This window comes from Arachis hypogaea, chromosome 5 (genome assembly GCF_003086295.3).
Source record: "Arachis hypogaea cultivar Tifrunner chromosome 5, arahy.Tifrunner.gnm2.J5K5, whole genome shotgun sequence".
NCBI lineage: Eukaryota > Viridiplantae > Streptophyta > Magnoliopsida > Fabales > Fabaceae > Arachis > Arachis hypogaea.
Window position 1 is genome coordinate 56146796 of NC_092040.1, and position 14498 is coordinate 56161293.

Sequence of the window (14498 nt, forward strand, 5' to 3'; positions counted from 1 at the left end):
CCCCATTACAGCTGCATATGGGAGTAGCATCTGTATACCTCCCATTAAAGCAAGCAGCTTTGAGCTAAATCCTCAACTCATTATCATGGTGCAGCAAAATTGCCAGTATGTCGGTCTTCCACAGGAAGAACCTACTGAGTTTCTGGTACAGTTCTTACAAATTGCTGACACAGTACGTGATAAAGAGGTGGATCAGGATGTCTACAGATTATTACTATTTCCATTTGCTGTAAAAGATCAAGCTAAGAGGTGGTTGAATAACCAACCCATAGCAAGCATAAAAACATGGAGACAGTTATCAGACAAATTCCTGAATCAATTTTACCCTCCAAAAAGGACGACACAGCTAAGGCTGGACATCCAAGGCTTTAAACAAGAGGATAATGAATCCCTTTATAATGCCTGGGAGAGGTACAGAGGTATGCGAAGAAAATGCCCCTCTGAAATGTTTTCAGAGTGGGTACAGTTAGACATCTTCTACTATGGGCTTACAGAAAAAGCTCAGATGTCTCTAGACCACTCAGCTGGTGGATCTATACATACGAGGAAGATGATTGAAGAGGCTCAAGAGCTCATAGATACTGTTGCTAGAAATCAACATCTATACTCAAGCAGTGAGTCCTCTACAAAGGAAGAAGCTATGGCAGTAACTACTGATCCTAATCCTCAAGAACAGATTGTTGAGCTTAATCAGCAATTACTCCTGATGACAAAACAGTTAGCAGAATTTAAAGAGATGCTCCAAGAAACCAAAATTGCTAACAAGAATATAGAATCATCAGACAAAACAGCAGCTATCTAAACAGATAATAGAAGAATGTCAAGCAGTTCAACTAAGGAGTGGGAAGACATTGAATAATTCAGCTCAAAGTGGCAAAAAGCCAAGAAAGGAACAATTGACAGAGGATAACCAGACCACTACCCAAAATCCCTCTGAGGACAGTAAGAGCCCAGAGAGGAATGATTCTGGCGTTCAAACACCAGAAAAGGGTAAGAAAGTGGCGTTAAACGCCCAATGGGTAGCCAAGTCTGGCGTTCAAACGCCACAAAGGGGTCGGACACTTGCAACTGCTGATAACAACCCCCTTAAGCAGGCTTCTCCAACCACTTCTGTTGGAAATAAACCTGCAGAAACTAAGGTTGAAAAGTATAAAGCCAAGATGCCTTATCCTCAGAAACGACGCCAAGAGGAACAAGACAAACAATTTGCCCGCTTTGCAGACTATCTCAGGACTCTTGAAATAAAGATTCCGTTTGCAGAGGCACTTGAGCAAATACCCTCTTATGCTAAGTTCATGAAAGAAATCTTAAGTCATAAGAAGGATTGGAGAGAAACTGAAAAAGTTTTTCTCACTGAAGAATGTAATGCAGTCATTCTAAAGAGCTTACCAGAGAAGCTTAAAGATCCTGGAAGCTTTATGATACCATGCACATTAGAGGGTACTTGTACCAAGAAAGCTCTATGTGATCCTGGGGCAAGTATCAACCTAATACCTGCATCCACTATTAGAAAGCTTGGCTTGGCTGAAGAAGTCAAACCAACCCGAATATGCCTCCAACTTGCTGATGGCTCCATTAAATATCCATCAGGAGTAATTGAGGACATGATTGTCAAGGTTGGGCCATTTGCCTTTCCCACTGACTTTGTAGTGCTGGAAATAGAGGAGCACAAGAGTGCAACTCTCATTCTAGGAAGATCTTTCCTAGCAACTGGACGAACCCTCATTGACGTCCAGAAAGGGGAATTGACCCTGAGAGTCAATGAGGATGAGTTTAAGTTGAATGTTGTCAAAGCTATGCAGCATCCAGACACATCAAATGACTGCATGAGCGCTGATATTATTGACTCTTTGGTGGAAAAGATCAATATGACTGAGAGTCTCAAATCAGAGCTAGAGGACATCTTTAAAGATGTTCAGCCTGATCAGGAGGAACCAGAGGAAATAAAAGAACCTCTAAAAATTCCTCAGGAAGAGGATAAGCCTCCCAAACCTGAGCTCAAACCACTACCACCATCCCTGAAGTATGCATTTCTGGGAGAAGGTAACACTTTTCCAGTGATCATAAGCTCTACCTTAAATCCACAGGAAGAGAAAGCACTAATTGAAGTGCTAAGGACACACAAGACAGCTCTTGGGTGGTCCATAGGTGATCTTAAGGGCATTAGCCCAGCAAGATGCATGCACAAGATCCTATTGGAGGAAGATGCTAAGCCAGTGGTTCAACCACAGAGGCGGCTAAATCCAGCCATGAAGGAGGTGGTGCAGAAAGAGGTCACTAAGTTACTAGAGGCTGGGATTATTTATCCTATTTCTGATAGCCCCTGGGTGAGCCCTGTCCACGTTGTCCCTAAGAAGGGAGGCATGACAGTGGTTCATAATGAAAAGAATGAACTGGTTCCTACAAGAACAGTTACAGGGTGGCGTATGTGTATTGACTACAGAAGGCTCAATACAGCCACCAGGAAGGATCATTTTCCTTTACCATTCATAGACCAGATGCTAGAGAGACTAGCAGGTCATGAATATTACTGCTTTTTGGATGGCTATTCAAGCTATAATCAAATTGCAGTGGACCCTCAAGATCAAGAGAAAATAGCATTCACCTGTCCTTCTGGCATATTTGCTTACAGCAGAATGCTTTTTGGTCTATGCAATGCACCTGCAACTTTTCAGAGGTGCATGCTGTCCATCTTCTCTGATATGGTAGAGAAGTTCCTGGAAGTCTTCATGGATGAGTTCTCAGTATTTGGAGACTCATTCAGCTCCTGTCTTGATCATCTAGCACTTGTCCTGAAAAGGTGCCAAGAGACTAACCTGGTCTTAAATTGGGAGAAATGTCACTTTATGGTGACTGAAGGAATTGTCCTTGGGCACAAAATTTCAAGCAAGGAAATAGAGGTGGATCAAGCAAAGGTAGAGGTAATTGAAAAATTATCACCACCTGCCAATGTTAAGGCAATCAGAAGCTTTCTGGGGCATGCAGGATTCTACAGAAGGTTTATAAATGATTTTTCAAAAATTGCAAAACCTCTAAGCAACCTGCTAGCTGCTGATACACCATTTGTGTTTGACAATGAGTGTCAACAGGCGTTTGAGACCCTGAAAGCCAAGATGGTCACAACACCAGTCATCTCTGCACCAGACTGGACATTACCATTCGAACTAATGTGTGATGTCAGTGACCATGCCATTGGTGCAGTGTTGGGACAGAAGCACAACAAGCTTCTGCACGTCATTTATTATGCTAGCCGTGTTCTAAATGACGCACAGAAGAATTACACAACCACAGAAAAAGAGTTACTTGCAGTGATTTATGCCATTGACAAGTTTAGATCCTATTTAGTAGGGTCAAAAGTGATTGTGTACACTGACCATGCTGCTCTTAAATACTTGCTCACAAAGCAGGATTCAAAACCCAGGCTCATAAGATGGGTGTTGCTTCTGCAAGAGTTTGATATAGAAATAAGAGACAGAAAAGGGACAGAAAACCAGGTAGCTGATCACTTGTCCTGGATAGAACCAGTAGCTGGGGCGTCCCTCCCCTCCACTGAGGTCTCTGAGACCTTTCTGGATGAGCAATTGTTTGTTATTCAGGAAGCTCCGTGGATTGCAGACATTGCAAACTATAGGACTCAAGGTTCTCCTTCTACCACCATGGAGAGGAAGCATGAAAAGCTTCTCTCAATACAGAGTCAAACAAAACCCCCACATTTAAACTCTAAGTTTGGTGTTGGAAGGACACAACCAAACTCCAAGTTTGGTGTTGAGAGGCCGCAACCAAACACTAAGTTTGGTGTTGAAAGGCCCCAATCATGCTCTGAGTGTCTGTGAGGCTCAATGAGAGCCCACTGTCAAGCTACTGACATTAAAGAAGCACTTGTTGGGAGGCAACCCAATTTTATCTATTTATTTTCCATTGTTATTTCGTGTTTTCTGTAGGTTGATGATCATGTGAAGTCACAAAAACAATTGAAAAAGTAAAAACAGAATGAAAAATAGAAAGAGAAACAGCACACCCTGGAGGAAAACCTGCTGGCGTTTAAACGCCAGTAAGGGCAGCAAATGGGCGTTCAACGCCCAGTCTGGCACCATTATGGGCGTTTAACGCCAGAAAGGGGCACCAGACTGGCGTTAAACGCCAGGAATGGGCAAGAAGCTGGCGTTAAACGCCAGAAAGGGGCAGCAGCCTGCCATTTAACGCCAGGATTGGCAGCAAGGGGCGTTTTGCACGCCACATGGTGCAGGGATGAGAAATCCTTGACACCTTATGATCTGTGGACCCCACAGGATCCCACCTACCTCACCTCTTCTTCTTTCCTCTTCACACCCTTCTATAACACTCTTCCCCAAAATAACCTCACCCAATCGCCCCCATTACCCCTTGGCCGAACCACTCACACCTCTCCATCTCATCTATTTTTCTTCTTCTACTCCCTCTTCTCTTCTTTTGCTCGAGGACGAGCAAACCTTCTAAGTTTGGTGTGGTAAAAGCATTGCTTTTTGTTTTTCCATAACCATGTATGACACTTAAGGCCAGAGAAACCTCTATAAAGAGGAAAGGAAAGGCAAAAGCTTCCACTTCTGAGTCTGGAAGATGGAGAGATTCATCTCAAAAGCTTATCACTAAGAAAAGAATGGAGCAAACAAGAGCTTGAGCAAATTCCTCATCATGAAATCCCTGAGACGCCTCAAGGGATGCACTTCCCTCCACAAAACTATTGGGAGCAAATCAATACCTCCCTAGGAAAATTAAGCTCTAACATGGGACAACTAAGGATGGAGCACTAAGAGCATTCCATCATCTACCATGAGATTAGAAAAGATCAAAAAGCTATGAGGGAAGAGCAACAAAGATAAGGAAGAGACCTAGACGAGCTCAAAAGCACTCCATATGATCTTCAAGAGGAAGAACAAGCCGCCATCACTAAGGTGGACCCGTTCTTTAATTTCCTTGTTCTTTATTTTCTGTTTTTTAAATTTTTATGCTTTATGTTTATCTATGTTTGTGTCTTTATTACATGATCATTAGTGTCTTAGTGTCTATGCCTTAAAGTTATAAATGTCCTATGAATCCATCACCTTTCTTAGATGAAAAATGTTTTTAATCACAAAAGAACAAGAAGTACAGGATTTTGAATTCATCTTTGAAACTAGTTGAATTAGTTTGATGTGGTGACAATACTTTTTGTTTTCTGAATGAATGCTTGAACAGTGCATATGTCTTTTGAATTTGTTGTTTTAAGAATGTTAAAATTGTTGGCTCTTGAAAGAATGATGGAAAAGGAAAAATGTTATTGAGGATCTGAAAAATCATCAAATTGATTCTTGAAGCAAGAAAAAGCAATGAAAAATAAAAGAAGAAAGAAAAAAAAAGAGAAAAAAAAGAGAAAAAAAAAGAGAAAAAGCAAGCAAAAAAAGCCAATAGCCCTTTAAACCAAAAAGCAAGGGTAAAAATAAAAAGGATCCAAGGCTTTGAGCATCAGTGGATAGGAAGGCCTACAAGAATAATATCCTGGCCTAAGCGGCTAAACCAAGCTGTCCCTAACCATGTGCTTGTGGCGCTTGTGGCGTGAAGGTGTCGAGTGAAAACTTGAGATTGAGCGGTTAAAGTCGTGATCCAAAGCAAAAAGAGTGTGCTTAAGAACCCTGGACACCTCTAATTAGGGACTCTAGTAAAGCTGAGTCACAATCTGAAAAGGTTCACCCAGTTATGTGTCTGTGGCATGTATGTATCCGGTGGTAATACTGGAAAACAAAGTGCTTTGGGACACGGCCAAGACTCATAAAGTAGCTGTGTTCAAGAATCAACATACTATACTAGGAGAATCAATAACACTATCTGAATTCTGAGTTCCTATGGATGCCAGTCGTTCTAAACTTCAAAGGATAAAGTGAGATGCCAAAACTGTTCAGAGGCAAAAAGCTACTAGTCCCGCTCATCTAATTGGAGCTAAGTTTCATTGATAATTTGGAATTTATATTATATTCTCTTCTTTTTATCCTATTTGATTTTCAGTTGCTTGGGGACAAGAAACAATTCAAGTTTGGTGTTGTGATGAGCGGATAATTTATACGCTTTTTGGCATTATTTTCAGTATGTTTTTAGTAGATTTTAGTTAGTTTTTATTATATTTTTATTAGTTTTTATTTAAAATTCACTTTTCTGGACTTTACTATGAGTTTGTGTGTTTTTCTGTGATTTCAGGTACTTTCTGGTTGAAATTGAGGGACCTGAGCAAAAATCTGATTCAGAGACTGAAAAATGACTGCAGATGCTGTTGGATTCTGACCTTCCTGCACTTGAAGTGGATTTTCTGGAGCTACAGAAGCCCAATTGGCGCGCTCTCAATTGCATTGGAAAGTATACATCCTGGGCTTTCCAGCAATATATAATCGTTCATACTTTGCACAAGGATTGATGGCCCAAACTGGCGTTTTAAATCAGCTTCAGAATTCCCGGCGTTTAACGCCGGAACTGGCACAAAAATTGGAGTTAAACGCCCAAACTGGCACAAAAGCTGGCGTTTAACTCCAGAAAAAGTCTCTACATATGAAAGCTTCAATGCTCAGCCCATGCACACACCAAGTGGACCCCGGAAGTGGATTTTTATGTCATTTACTCATTCTTGTAACCCTAGGTTACTAGTTCACTATAAATAGGACTTTTTGCTATTATATCTTCATCTCATGACACATTACACGTTTATTATTGTATCTTCTATGGCATGAGTCTCTAAACCCCATGGTTAGGGGTGAGGAGCTCTGCTGTGTCTTGATAGATTAATGTAATTACTACTGTTTTTCATTCAATCACGCTTGCTTTCATTCTTAGATACCACTTGTTCTTCAACCTGATGAATGTGATGATTCGTGACACTCATCATCATTCTCACCTATGAACATGTGCCTAACAACCACCTCCGTTCTACTTTCGATTGAGTGTGTATCTCTTGGATTCCTTAATCAAAATCTTCGTGGTATAAGCTAGAATCCATTGGCGGCCATTCTTGAGAATCCGGAAGGTCTAAACCTTGTCTGTGGTATTCTGAGTAGGATTCAAGGATTGAATGACTGTGACGAGCTTCAAACTCACGATTGTGGGCATTAGTGACAGACGCAAAAGAATCACTAGATTCTATTCCGACATGATCGAGAACCGACAGATGATTAGCCGTGCTGTGACAGAGCGCGTTGAACATTTTCACTGAGAGGACAGGAGGTAGCCATTGACAACGGTGAGACCCAACATACAGCTTGCCATGGAAGGAGCCTTGCGTGCATAAGAAGAAGACAGTAGGAAAGCAGAGATTCAGAAGATATAGCATCTCCAAAACCTCAACCTATTCTCCATTACTGCAAAACAAGTATTTATTTCATGTTCTTTTACTTTTTACAATTAAATCTGAGAATTATTGATATCCTGACTAAAAGTTACAAGATAACCATAGCTTGCTTCAAGCCGACAATCTCCGTGGGATCGACCCTTACTCACGTAAGATATTACTTGGACGACCCAGTGCACTTGCTGGTTAGTTGTGTGGAATTGCAAAAGTGTGATTGTGATTTCGTGCACCATACAGCCTGCCATATTTTCATTGCAAATGGCAGACAAGTCAGTAAGACAAGCTTATGGATTGGTAGCGGACGTGTTGATAAAGGTTGAAGGCCTTTACATCCCTACTGATTTCATAATCTTAGACACTAGGAAGGAGGAGGATGAATGCATCATCCTTGGAAGGCCTTTCCTAGCCACAGCAGGAGCTGTGATAGATGTTAACAAAGGAGAATTAGTCCTTCAATTGAATGGGGACTACCTTGTGTATACATGGAGAGGAAGCATGAAAAGCTTCTCTCAGTACAGAGTCAAACAAAGCCCCCACAGGATCCCCACCTACCTCAACTCACCTTCTCTCCTCTTCTTCACGTCCATCCACTCTTTTCCAAAAACCCTTCACCAATCACCTCAATCTCTCTTTCCAACTACCCCCTTTTCTATACCTTGGCCGAATACACCTCCCCCCCCCACTCTCCTCCATATTTCCTCTTCTTCTTCTTCTTTTCTTTCTTCTCTTGCTAGAGAGCGAGTAATATTCTAAGTTTGGTGTGGTAAAAGCATAGCTTTTTTGCTTTTCCATAACCATTGATGGCACTTAAGGCCAGAGAAACCTCAAAAAAAAGAGAAGAGAAAAGGGAAGACAATTACTTCCACCTCTGAATCATGGGAGATGGAGAGATTCATCTCAAGGATCCATAGCTCAGTAATAGAGCATTTGACTGCACATCAAGAGAGCATGAGGAATTTTCTCATCAAGAAATCCCTGAGATACCTCAGGGGATAAATTTTCCTCCATTCAATTATTGGGAGAAACTAAGGATAGGAGCACCAAAATCACTAGGGATCATGCAACAGAGGCAAGGAAGAGACATAAAGGAGCTCAAAAAGCACCATTGGTCCTTCAAAAGGCGCCACCCTCACTAAGGTGGACTCATTCCTTAACTTCCTTGTTCTTATCTATCTGTTTTTCGATTTTTATGCTATATGTTTGTTTATGTTTTGTGTCTTTATTACATGATCATTAGTATTTAGTAACTATGTCTTAAGGCTATGAATAATTCCATGAATCCTTCACCTTTCTTAAATAAAAAATATTCCTAATTCAAAAGAACAAGAAGTACATAAATTTTGAATTTATCCTTGAAATTAGTTTAATTATATTGATGTGGTGACAATACTTTTTGTTTTCTGAATGAATGCTTGAACAATGCATATTTTTTATCTTGTTGTTTATGAATGTTAAAATTGTTGGCTCTTGAAAGAATGATGAACAAAGAGAATGTTATTGACAATCTGAAAAATCATGAAAATTGATTCTTGAAGCAAGAAAAAGCAGTGAAAAAGCAAAAGCTTGCGAAAAAAAAAATTTTGGCAAACAAAATTAGAAAGAAAAAGAAAAAGCAAGCAGAAAAAGTCAATAGCCCTTAAAAACAAAAGTCAAGGGTAAAAAGGATCCAAGGCTTTGAGCATCAATGGATAGAAGGGCCCAAGGAAATAAAATCTAGGCCTAAGTGGCTAAATCAAGCTGTCCCTAACCATGTGCTTGCGGCATGCAGGTCCAAGTGAAAAAGCTTGAGACTGAGTGGTTAAAGTCGTGATCCAAAGCAAAAAGAGTGTGCTTAAGAACTCTGGACACCTCTAACTGGGGACTTTAGCAAAGCTGAGTCACAATCTGAAAAGGTTCACCTAGCTATGTGTCTGTGGCATTTATGTATCTGGTGGTAATATTGGAAAACAAAGTGCTTAGGGCCACGGCCAAGACTCATAAAAGTAGCTGTATTCAAGAATCAACATACTTAGCTAGGAGAATCAGTAACACTATCTGAAATTCTAAGTTCTTATAGATACCAATCATTCTAAACTTCAAAGGAGAAAGTGAGATGCCAAAACTGTTCAGAAGCAAAAAGCTACAAGTCCCGCTCATCTAATTAGAATCAATATTCATTGATATTTTGGGATTTATAGTATATTCTCTTCTTTTTATCCTAATTGATTTTCAGTTTCTTGGGGACAAGCAACAATTTAAGTTTGCTGTTGTGATGAGCGGATAATTTATACGCTTTTTGACATTGTTTTTAGATAGTTTTTAGTATAATCTAGCTATTTTTAGGGATGTTTTCATTAGTTTTTATACTAAATTCACATTTCTGGACTTTACTATGAGTTTGTGTGTTTTTCTGTGATTTCAGGTAATTTCTGGCTGAAATTGAGGGACCTGAGCAAAACTCTGATAAAAGGCTGACAAAGGACTGCTGATGCTGTTGGATTCTGACCTCCCTGTACTCGAAATGGATTTTTTTGGAGCTACAAAACTCCAAATGGCGCACACTCAATGGCGTTGGAAAGTAGACATCCAGAGCTTTCCAGAAATATATAATAGTCCATACTTTATTCGTGATTAGATGACATAAACTGGCACTCAACGCCAGTTCCATGCTGCATTTTGGAGTCAAACGCCAGAAACACGTCACGAACCAGAATTGATCGCCAAAAACACGTTACAACTTGGTGTTGAACTCCAAAAGAAGCCTCAGCTTGTGTAAGGTTCAAGCTCAGCCCAAGCACACATCAAGTGGGCCCCGGAAGTGGATTTCTGCATCAATTACTTACTTCTGTAAACCCTAGTAGCTAGTCTAGTATAAATATGACCTTTTACTATTGTATTCAGTGTCTTTGACCATTCGGTCTTTTGACCATAGGTCCTTCTCCCAATTTTTTGAATTCATATCATATTTTGGGGGCTGGCCATTTGGCCATGCCTGGACCTTCACTTATGTATTTTCAACGGTGGAGTCTCTACACACCATAGATTAAGGGTGTGGAGCTCCGCTGTACCTCAAGTTTTAATGCAATTACTACTATTTTCTATTCAATTCGAGTTATTCCTGTTCTAAGATACCATTCGTACTTCAACATGATGGATGTGATGATCCGAGACACTCATCATCATCCGTCCCTATGAACGCGTGCCTGACAACCACTTCCGTTCTACAAGCGAAAGCTAGAGTGTGTATCTTTTGGATTCCTGATACACGACACATGGTTACCCTCACCTGACAACCGAGCCTTCCATTCCGTGAGATCAGAGTCTTTGTAGTTTAAGCTAGAATTGGTGGCGGCATTCATGAGAATCCAGAAAGTCTAAACCTTGTCTGTGGTATTCCGAGTAGGATTCCGGGATTGAATGACTGTGACGAGCTTCAAACTTGCGATTGTTGGGCGTGATGACAAACGCAAAAGAATCAAGGGATTCTATTCCATCATGATCAAGAACCAACAGATGATTAGTCGTGCCGTGACAGAGCATTTGGACCTTCTTCACTAAGAGGATAGGATGTAGCCATTGACAACGGTGATGCCCTACATACAGCTTGCCATGGAAAGGAGTAAGAAGGATTGGATGAAGGCAGTAGGAAAGCAGAGATTCAGAAGGAGCACAGGATCTTCATACGCCTATCTGAAATTTCCATCGATGATCTACATAAGTATTTTTATCTTTATTTTCAGTTTATTTGTTATTATTATTCGAAAACTCCATAACCATTTATTATCTGCCTAACTGAGATTTACAAGTTCACCATAGCTTGCTTCGTACCAACAATCTCTGTGGGATTGACCCTTACTCACGTAAGGTTTATTGCTTGGACGACCCAGTATACTTGCTGGTTAGTTGAGCGAAGTTGTGAAATTATGTTTAGACCATGGTATTGAGCACCAAGTTTTTGGGGCCATTACCTGGGAATCAATTTTGAACAACAATTTAAGTATGAATCACAATTTCGTCCACCAAGTTTTTGGCGCCGTTACCGGGGATTGTTCGAGTATGGACAACTGACGGTTCATCTTGTTGCTCAGATTAGGTAATTTTTTTCTTTTCAAAAAAATTTCAAAAATATTTTTCAAATATTTTCTCCCTCTATTTTTGAAAAATCCTTCAGAGTTTTTAAGAATGAATTCTAGAGTTTCAAAATGGTATGCTGAAGCTTGGCTGGCCATCAAGCTTTAGACTAACCTGGTATGATTCCTAGGATTTTGATTGAGGACTTTGAATTCATTTCTTCCTTTTTCCTATATGTTTTTCGAAAAATATAAAATAAATCCAAAAAAATAATAAAATTATAAAAATCAAAAATATTTTTGTGTTTCTTGTTTGAGTCTTGTGTCATGTTTTAAGTTTGGTGTCAATTGCATATTCATATTGTTCTTGCAATTTTCGAAAATTCATGCATTCATAGTGTTCTTCATGATCTTCAAGTTATTCTTGGTAAATCTTCTTGTTTGATCTTGATGTTTTCTTGCTTTGTGTCTTTTATTGTTTTTCATGTGCATCTTTGCATTCATATTCTCTAAGCATTAAAGATTTCTAAGTTTGGTGTCTTGCATGTTTTCTTTGCATAAAAAATTTTCAAAAATATGTTCTTGATGTTCATCATGATCTTCAAAGTGTTCTTGGTGTTCATCTTGACATTCATAGTGTTCTTGCATGCATCATGTGTTTTGATTCATAATTTTCATGTTGTGAGTCATTTTTTATGTTTTTCTCTCTCATAATTAAAAATTCAAAAATCAAAAAAATATCTTTTCCTTTTTTCTCTCAAAATTTCGAAAATCTGAGTTGACTTAGTCAAAAATTTTTAAAATTAGTTGTTTCTTGTAAGTCAAGTCAAATTTTCAAATTTTGAAAATCTTATCTTTTCAAAACTTTTTCAAAAAAATTAAATCTTTTTCATTTTTTTACTATTTTTCAAAAATCATTTTCTTAGTTTTATCTTTATTTTTGAAAATTATGCTAACAATTAATGTAATTGATTCAAAAATTTGAAGTTTGTTACTTTCTTGTTAAGAAAGGTTCAATCTTTAAATTCTAGAATCTTATCTTTTAGTTTCTTGTTAGTCAAGTAATTAATTTTAATTTTAAAAATTAAATCTTTTCTAACCATATACTTTTAATCATATCTTTTTATTTTATCTTTTATATCATATCTTTTTAAATTTTATCTTTTTCAAAAATTTGATTTTAAAATATCTTTTCTAAATTCTTATCTTCTTATCTTTTCAAAATTAATTTTCAAATCTTTTTCAACTAACTATTTGACTTTTTGTTTGTTTCTTATCCTTTTCAAAACCACCTAACAACTTTTCTCTCTCTAATTTTCGAAAATACCTCCCTCTTTTTTCAAAAAATCTTTTTAATTAATTAATTGTTTTAAATTTTAATTTTAATTTTATTTCTTATCTTAATTTTTGAAAATCATTAACTCTTTTTCAAAATTATTTTCGAAAACTTTTGTCTCTCATCTTATTCTATTTATTTATTTATTCACTAACACTTCTCTTCATCTCAAATCTCTGTCCCTATCCTCACTTTTGTGTTTGGATTCTCCTTTCTTTATTCCCTTTTTTCTTCTACTAAAATAAGGAACCTCTTTACTGTGACATAGAGGATTCCACTTCTTTTTCTATTCTCTTCTCTTTCATATGAGCAGGAACAAGGAAAAAGGCATTCTTGTTGAAGCTGATACAGAACCTGAAAGGACTCTGAAGAGGAAACTAAGAGAAGCTAAATTACAACAATCCAGAGACAACCTTGCTGAAATTTTCGAACAAGAAAAGGAGATGGTAGCCGAACCCAACAACAATAATGTAAGGAGGATGCTTGGTGATTATACTACACCTACTTCCAAGTTTGATGGAAGAAGCATCTCAATTCTTGCCATTGGAGCAAACAATTTTGAGCTGAAACCTCAATTAGTTGCTCTAATGCAACAGAGCTACAAGTTTCATGGACTTCCATCAGAAGATCCCTACCAGTTCCTAACTGAGTTCTTGCAGATCTGTGAGACTGTTAAGACTAATGGAGTAGATCCTGAAGTCTACAGGCTCATGATTTTCCCTTTTGCTGTAAGAGACAGAGCTAGAGCATGGTTGGACTCTCAACCTAAAGAAAGCCTGGACTCCTGGGATAAGCTGGACACGACCTTCTTGGCTAAATTTTTTCTTCCTCAAAAGCTGAGCAAGCTTAGAGTGGATGTTCAGACCTTCAAACAAAAAAATGGTGAATCCCTCTATGAAGCTTGGGAAAGATACAAGCAAATGACCAAAAGATGTCCTTCTGACATGTTTTCAGAATGGACCATGATAGATATATTCTATTATGGTCTATCTGAGTTCTCTAAGATGTCACTGGACCATTCTGCAGGTGGATCCATTCACCTAAAGAAAACGCCTGCAGAAGCTCAAGAACTTATTGACATGGTTGCAAATAACCAGTTCATGTACACTTCTGAGAGGAATTCCGTGAATAATGGGACGCCTCAAAGGAAGGGAGTTCTTGAAATTGATGCTCTGAATGCCATATTGGCTCATAACAAAATGTTGACTCAGCAAGTCAACATGATTTTTCAAAGTCTGAATGGATGGCAAAATGCATTCAACAGTACTAAAGAGGCATCTTCTGAAGAAGAAGCTTATGATCCTGAGAACCCTGCAATAGCAGAGGTAAATTATATGGGTGAACTGATGAGCGGATAATTTGTACGCTTTTTGGCATTGTTTTTAGTATGTTTTTAGTATGATCTAGTTAGTTTTTAGTATATTTTTATTAGTTTTTAGTTAAAATTCACTTTTCTGGACTTTACTATGAGTTTGTGTGTTTTTCTGTGATTTCAGGTATTTTCTGGCTGAAATTGAGGGACCTGAGCAAAAATCTGATTCAGAGACTAAAAAGGACTGCAGATGCTGTTGGATTCTGACCTCCCTACACTCGAAGTGGATTTTCTGGAGCTACAGAAGCCCAATTGGCGCGCTCTCAACGGCGTTGGAAAGTAGACATCCTGGGCTTTCCAGCAATATATGATAGTCCATACTTTGCCCAAGATTTGATGGCCCAAACCGGCGTTCAAAGTCACCTTCAAGATTTCCAGCGTTAAACGCCGGAACTG

The 14498-nt window shown here is 38.7% G+C and overlaps 1 non-coding gene across 1 annotated transcript; it reads right to left on the minus strand.

The window, feature by feature from the left end:
- Positions 1-13572: 13572 nt before the first annotated feature.
- Positions 13573-13676, minus strand: LOC112804996 (small nucleolar RNA R71). Its single transcript, XR_003203611.1, has one exon. It is a non-coding gene; the product is annotated as a small nucleolar RNA R71 (small nucleolar RNA).
- Positions 13677-14498: the final 822 nt, after the last annotated feature.